The 7764-nt window shown below is 31.9% G+C and overlaps 1 long non-coding RNA gene across 1 annotated transcript; it reads right to left on the bottom strand.

The window, feature by feature from the left end:
- Nucleotides 1-3295: 3295 nt before the first annotated feature.
- On the bottom strand, nt 3296-7147 carry LOC114915249 (uncharacterized). The gene is made up of 2 exons (XR_003803196.2): nt 3914-7147; nt 3296-3541 (listed from the first exon to the last, which is right to left on the bottom strand). It is a non-coding gene; the product is annotated as an uncharacterized LOC114915249 (long non-coding RNA).
- Between the last annotated feature and the right edge of the window lie 617 nt (nt 7148-7764).

Raw genomic sequence — 7764 nt, 5'->3', positions numbered from 1 at the left:
GCAATGCAAATCATAGTTCATTTCGCACAATGGTCAAATTACATTACACATTAAAGCATATTGATCAAAGTATACAAATCCATTACGTGATTAAAAGAACAAGAAAACTATTCTAATTCTACTCCTATAAAGAGAAAAGAAAAGTAGCCGAGAAGTAACCATACCCAAAAACGAATCCTTGCACGAAAGCCATATGCGCAGGTAGAGAGTGCTTCAGATTCTTGTCTTAGTATGAGTTTTCCGACCTCCGTGAAGGTGTACAATTCTCATATTTATAGAGTTTAATCACGAGCAATTGATTTCGTGGGAATCATCGTGGGTGAGTATAACTGTTATTCACTACTTTGCTTACGCGGGCTTAAAAGATAACTTCCCATAACCGTTCTCCCGCGAGTTTTTTGCTTCTTCGACCCGCTTTTGCCATAACCGCCTTGATGTAACCATATAAGAAACCAATAACCTCTCCACTATCTTTCGAGTATGTTTTTGTTCGACTTGAACCAAACTCTTTTTCGACCTTGAACCTCTGTCACTGGTAAGTGTTGACATTATAATGTTTTTCGAGGGATCTCATACGCTATTTTCGACTTATGGGATTTTCGAGTGGCCCTAACAAACACGTAATTTTTTGTTTAGAAATATTTACATAAAATCCAAGTATATTTTAAATTTGAGATGACATGAGGATCCCACCTAATTAGATTTTTGAATCCGAGAAATCGGGTGACACGATGTAGTGGGCCCCCCTCCAATAAGACGACACGTGCGTTCGAAGGAAAAACTTGTCTGTGTGCACTGCGGCGTAGCAGATTGTGTCCCTCTATTATTAAAGTATTTAAGGTAATAATAAATTAATAATGCGTGTTAGTGTACAAAAATAAATGAATAAAAAAAACAATGCATGAGTGATTGAAAACGACGTGGTTCAACATACAACTATCTTTCATCTTTAAATAAGTTGAAAATGACGTGGTTGCTTAAGGATCAAGTTAGCATTGTTTTCACAATAGAGATTGGAATGACACAACCTTTGTTTCATGTTGTTGCCGACTACTCACAATAACATTCTCTGGGTCTTCGTTGTCCTTGGGATCAAATAAAATTGACAACTATAATACTATAATTTTTACTGGGAAAATGTATATTTGTTTTTTCATGATTTCATTCCCGTTCTTGATTTGGCATTGAAGTTTGTGGTTTGTGTTCATTAAAAAAGTATCAGAGTCTTGATGATATCAACTGGTCATTTTCAAACAATATATAAACATATGTCAATACTAGAGCACAAAAACTTCCTTTAAATTAAATAGTGATCCACGTTTCCAGTGGTTTGTTTGACCCACTATAATACTGTTGGGAGAAGATAACGCGCATTAATAATAATAATAATAATAATAATACATAAATATAATTTTTGTTCTTATAATTTAAGTACTTTCTCACTTTTAGTTCTGTAAATTTCTTTTGTTGCTATTTTATTTTTAACGTTTTGTAATATTTTAAAATTAGTTCCTTCTATCAATTTCTATTTTAAAAAAATCTTACATGATAAATAAAATTTATATAATATTTTTTATATCTCATTTCATCATTGTCATATAAATAAATTGATTTTAATTTTTTTAAGTAAATTTAAAATGCACTTGATTATTATCACTTTATCATATTCTTAACTTTCACCCTCTATGACATGTGAAAAGCTGCATTTTGGTTGTCGTTAGTTGAGAAACTGGACCACCGACCTTCCTTCTCCAATAAGGTGTTTTGTTTGTTGTTGTGATGACAATCATGATAGGTGATAATGGTCTTAATGTTTTAAGACAACCAATACAATTCTTAATCCTTGAAGGAGGTGACATCGACACCAACGTCAATAGAGTAGTGGACGTTATGTTAACTCCTACTAGTGAGAGAGTAGTTGAGCGTGAAATCAAACTTCTCTATAGGGAGGTGACAACCCGTGGTGACCTTACAAAGACAATGGTCATTAAGGACAAACTCGATGTTATTGTCGAGATTACATATTATAAGAAGTGGCTCCTCGTCAAGGAAATTAGAGTTGGGATTAAGAAGTTTATGATTTATGGTGTTGAATTTGGATCAAAGAGGGAAAACGTAATCGCAATGGTGAGAGCTCAGGTGTGGTGAAGTGATGATGAAGATTTGGATGTGTTGAAGTGTATTTTAAAACTTTGTCTAAAAAGAAAAATTTAAAATGAATGTATATATATGACACTAGAGTAAAATATAATTAATATAATATATATTTTCTTTATTATGTAAATTTTTTTAACGAGAGTTGAGAATTATTTTTGTATCGTTATAAAATGTTAAAAATGAAATAACAACCAAAATATTTAGAGAGACTAAAAGTGAAAAAATGTAAATTACATGAAAAAAAAATGATATAACAACTTAAAACTCAACATGCTTTCGCTTCTAGATATCCAAAAGTAGAAATCCTATAATTTTTTTCTTCTGAAATTAATCTAAATAAAAGAAATTAAAACACAGTAGTTGTACTTTGAGATACCTTAAACCCTACATTTTGACCGTTTGAAATGATATTGAAATGCAAAATCGCCCCAGTTCTTCACAACAGAATATCGACCCTAGGAATGGTGGGAACCCTATGTCTTGCTCTTCACCTTAAGTTTTTCGATTCAGGCATATATTTCTCTCTTTTCCTTCGATCGATGTCCTAAGTTGGTCAATGGTCGATGAAAATGTGAAAAGCTTTCATTTCGGTGAAAGTTGAGTCTGGTTGTTTTATCTTGCTAGGTTTCCAGATAACTACTTTGTCAAAAAGTGAAGCAAGAGAACCACACATGTATTTTGGCTTACAAACTCCTTTGCTTTTGGACTTTGGGTGATCACTTTTTCTTCTTCTCACGGTTACTTTTGCTTTCAGCTTATTAAAGAAATAAATTTTAACGAGATAAGTAAGTCCTAAACATTTTTTTTCTTTACAACATGACTGAGACAATGTTTCAGAATTGACAATCAAAAATTAATTTGTATTTATGAAACATAATTTCTACAAACTAAACATTATTTTAATATAGACAAAAAATTATCTGTAAGAACACCAAATTGACTCTTTTTTTTTTAATCAAAAAATAGGATTTAAAGCTACTGAATCAAAAGACTTGTTAAATATTATTATATATTTTTATTTATGCAACTTACACATATTTTATTCTTAACATAAATTTATTATAACTAAATAGTAGTTCACTCCTCTGGTAGATAATTTTTAAAAAAATCATTAAAAGGGTGCATGTGTGGCAAAATATGAAGAACATGCATCATAAGATTGTATATATAAGATAAACATGAAAACAAAACTAATGTGTTTCCCTCGATATGATCAGAACATACAAATAAGAAAAGAAAAATAATGAAATGACCCACATCCTGTGTGCATCGCCGATCATAGTGATGTGTAGGTGTTGCCAAGAGAGGATTGGACCACAAGAGCAAGCATGTAGGGTGGTGCCCAAACTAGATGGTCCGTTTCTTGTAGCATTCAATTGAAGCACTAAATTATCAACCACCAAAATCAATCAAACACAAAATAAAGTTAGTCAATATTATTAAACTCGTTATTCTTTTATTATGCCAATACATACACCTGTAATTGTACTTCTACTCTCATAGCATATTCAATAATCAATTTTTTATCTACCAACACAAATTATTGGTCGAGTTAGTAAAGCACGTATTTATATCTCAAAAAGAATATGAGTTCAATTTTAATTGTTGATGTGAAGATTTTGTTTATAGTAATATGTAAGAGTTTCTGTAAGCAATCATAAAACTTTGAGACAAGTATTGATTATGATGAATTCTCATGATCTAATTTACCTAAACTTTGAACCTCAGTTCATTAATTAAGAAACTTTTATTTTACCTTTTAAATTATGCAGCTTTGAATATTTATTCATGAACTTCTCGTCCAAATTTAATAGAAATATCGACGTAGCGGTCAAGTGCTGAAATAATGGATAAACATCAACACCATTACTACTCTTGTCAACACCTTAAGGACACGAGCTCCACATGTAACTACACGTGATGTTAGCATTTGACTATCACATCAACATCTCTCTAGCTATCTCTATAATAAATTCTAGATGACAAATTCATCAAAGAATTTAAATTATACAATTTTATTGATAGAAATACTAAAATATGAAATTAAAAATAAAGATATTATTAACTATATTAGGGGACTAAAAGTACAAATAAATGATAGAAATAGTATTCAAAAAGTAGCGTGAAAATAGTATAACTCAATCGAAATAGAGGTACAAACACAGGGCAATTTATAAGATAAATGCATGATCCGTTTTGGCAGATATTTTCTATATCGAGTATTTCAACCATTTTATATGTCTAGTATTTAGATATTTTATATGGATTTTGAATCGTTCATAAATTTTTACAATATAGAATAAACGAATCAACACTTAATATAGAAAATTTATTTTTTGTGGAGGGTGGTCAACATCTATCATAATATAAGTACTAAATATATGATATTGTAGTCACATTAACATTTATATTCACTACTACAAGATGCATATTTTACATCGGTTCTCTAAAGTCATCTACATCGGTTTTAGAACCGATGTAGAATAAAGCAACGTAGAAAATGTATGGGTTTTTACATCGGTTCTGAAAACCGATGTAGATTTATGCTTAAATCTACATCGGTTCTCCAGAGAACCGATGTAGATTGATGCTCAAATCTACATCGGTTCTCAACAGAACCGATGTAGATTACATTTTTTTTTTTTTAAAAAAATCATGCTTATTTTTGGATTATTTCTGACTATCTGTAATTAAATACAAATGTATGCTCATTATTTCCTATTACTCAGAGGCATTTAAAGAATATATATATATATATATATATATATATATAATTTTTTTCAAGAAACAAATCATAAGCCACCGAAACACCAAGAAACCCTCAACAAAATAGAGGCTGAGATATTATACCCCACAGTTCATATATTAAATAGGGAGAAAAACAAACAAAATTATAAGCATAACTTCAAGGATAAATAGTTGTGTATTTAAAAAAAAAATCAGAGCTGCCAGGAAACTATAGTAAAGGCCAGCAGACCACAGATGAATGATAACAGCAGCCAAAGCAATCAAATATCAATTCCTACAATAAACAGTATGTAAGTATATTGATTCTACACAACTCACAAGCATGTGAATATTGTAAATCAGCTACTGAGCTTAGCACAGCTCCGGCTGTGAAAAATAAAATTCATTTTCATTCAGTGAACTCAAGATATAAAACATACCGAATACTAGCGCAAATGAGACTGCCCTTTCCATTTTATCAAAAATTCCATCTCATTCCAATCAAATTCCGAATCAAACAAGTGACTCATTAATACAGGTTCTGTTGAAATGTATTATTCACATATTCAACTCTAAAAGGCCATCCTAATTAAGGTACTGGAGCTTTTTTGCAGCATCCAACACAACCTATGTTCTGTTATAAAGCAGGTGGAATCAGAAGTATGATAAACACCTACTATTAGTAATATTCTGTGAACCAGCTTGAATTAAAAGATGATGTTGATAGTAAAGAACAGGTACCAAAAATAACTCAAGTTAAACAACATAACCTATCATGAATATGCATCACTCGGTTGGTAGAACTTATCATTTTATACCTAAACAATACATTAAAAGACAAATAAAACAGAGAAAAACACTTCCCTTCCCAATGACTTCTTGAACTTTGTACCGGTTGGCGTCACCATATTCAGGGAAAAAATCCATCTCCATTATAGTGTAGCATATTCCATATAGCAAAATCAGGCACGTTAGAATTTGAAAGTCTGGAAAAACTCACAAATCAAACCAAAGAAACAAAGTAAAGCTAAAATTTCAATAAAGATAGAAATTAAAATTAAAATTAAAAAATTGTGTTTTTGATTAGAGAAATCACATTATGGAATTACCACAGTATCAAAGAGTCATGAACTCAAAGAATAGTCAGACTTTATTTAGAGGAAAACAATCATATCCACATACCTTAGAATAACAAAAGAAAACTAACATATATTGTACATAAAAACAAATCATTGCTTTCATGCAACCACCAAGAAAATATAGCATTTAATAACAATAAATATATCGCGAATCATTTGGTACTCCAAAATCAAATACATATTTATTCTTGAATTTACCACTTCACGTTCAACTCAGTCTAATTTACATCGAAGCAAACTAAAATTTTCTATTCTCTTTCAATTCAACAGGAATGTAAACACTGATTTTGCAAGATCAAGCCATCAACATGCATGATATCCACATTTTTTTTCAATGACTCCAAATTCCAAAAGCCATATACAATTTATTATACATAATTAATAAAAAAAAATAACAAAATCGTTTCACAAATCTATAAAAGAAAATGAATCAAATCCAAGGAAACGTGTCAAAACTGGCACAAAACATGAAATAGGAAATGCACACAGAAAAAAAAGGAAAATCTAGAAACGTAACGAAACAAAACAAATAGTTGACAAAATCTGATCCGATGGGGGATAAACCTGTAAGCATATAGAACAGGAATGCCACTTGGAATTTTCACAAAATCCACAAAGCACAACTCAATAAGTGTAAAAAGAGGGGAAAAATTTGGAATTAATAGAAACCACAGCGAGAACGACGGCGACGTAGCCGACGATGGTGAGATCGGTGTAGTTGAGAAAGGAGAGAGCGAGCGTTGAGCAGAGAATTGCGAGTCGGCGGGAAAGCCCCGTGAGGCCCAAATGACGAAACCGCCGTTGCCGGGAAAGGCGGTGGTTAGCTCGGCGGTTATGAGGGCTTCCGGGACGCTCCAACACCTCGTGGTACATCCCTCTCATGTCCCTAAAGAGGACTCCGATCACGGCGCCGCCGCCCAGGAGGAGCCTCTCCACGCTCGCGTGGACGCCCACCTTCATGTTGGAGGCGCTCGCCAGATAAGAGAAAAGGTTGAAAAGAAAAGGGGTGCTAGGGTTTGCTTTCACGGGCTTCATTTTAATTTTTGAGGCACTACATCGGTTATTTTGAAAACCGATGTAGATCTACTTGTAAATATTTACAAGTTTGTCACCGCGAATTTAAGTTTACATCGGTCTGAATAAAAATGATGTAAAATGTTCAATAATTACATCGGTTTTGTACATAACCGATGTAGATTTGCTTTGCATTTAACTCATATTTACGAATATGCCACCGCATCCAATTTTTACATCGGTTCTATCTAAACCGATGTAAAATTGGCGATGTAGAATAGTGATTTTCTAGTAGTGATTCTATGACAAGTGTGATCTCACTTGTTATAGAAAGTGCACTTTTTATGTTAAATGTAACATTACCTGTCATAAAATGTGTATTTTCTTTAATGGGTACAACTATATTGTCATAAAAAGTGGAGTTTTTTTTAAAGCATCATGTTAGTGTTTACAGTAAAATTCGTGAGTCCTTTTTGTTCGAACTAGCAAAGTTTTCAATTTAGGTACATGACAACTAGAATTTTATGTTAACCTTAAATGTATAAAAGATGAGTAATCACAATGAAACAAATCTATGAAATTGGTTGAGATCTCATTCCATATAGTTAGCATGCACATATTTCTAAATATTCGTCAACAGTTATTACAAAATAGGTTCCATGCATGCAAACATTTAGATAAATTGAATGGACAACATATATATTGATAATAGAAATCATGACGAATT

Source organism: Cajanus cajan, chromosome 11, assembly GCF_000230855.2.
Source record: "Cajanus cajan strain Asha chromosome 11, NIPB_CcT2T_4, whole genome shotgun sequence".
In the NCBI taxonomy this organism is placed as follows: Eukaryota; Viridiplantae; Streptophyta; class Magnoliopsida; order Fabales; family Fabaceae; genus Cajanus; species Cajanus cajan.
Note: the sequence above shows the minus strand (reverse complement) of the source record. Positions and strands in the feature narration are given on the sequence as shown.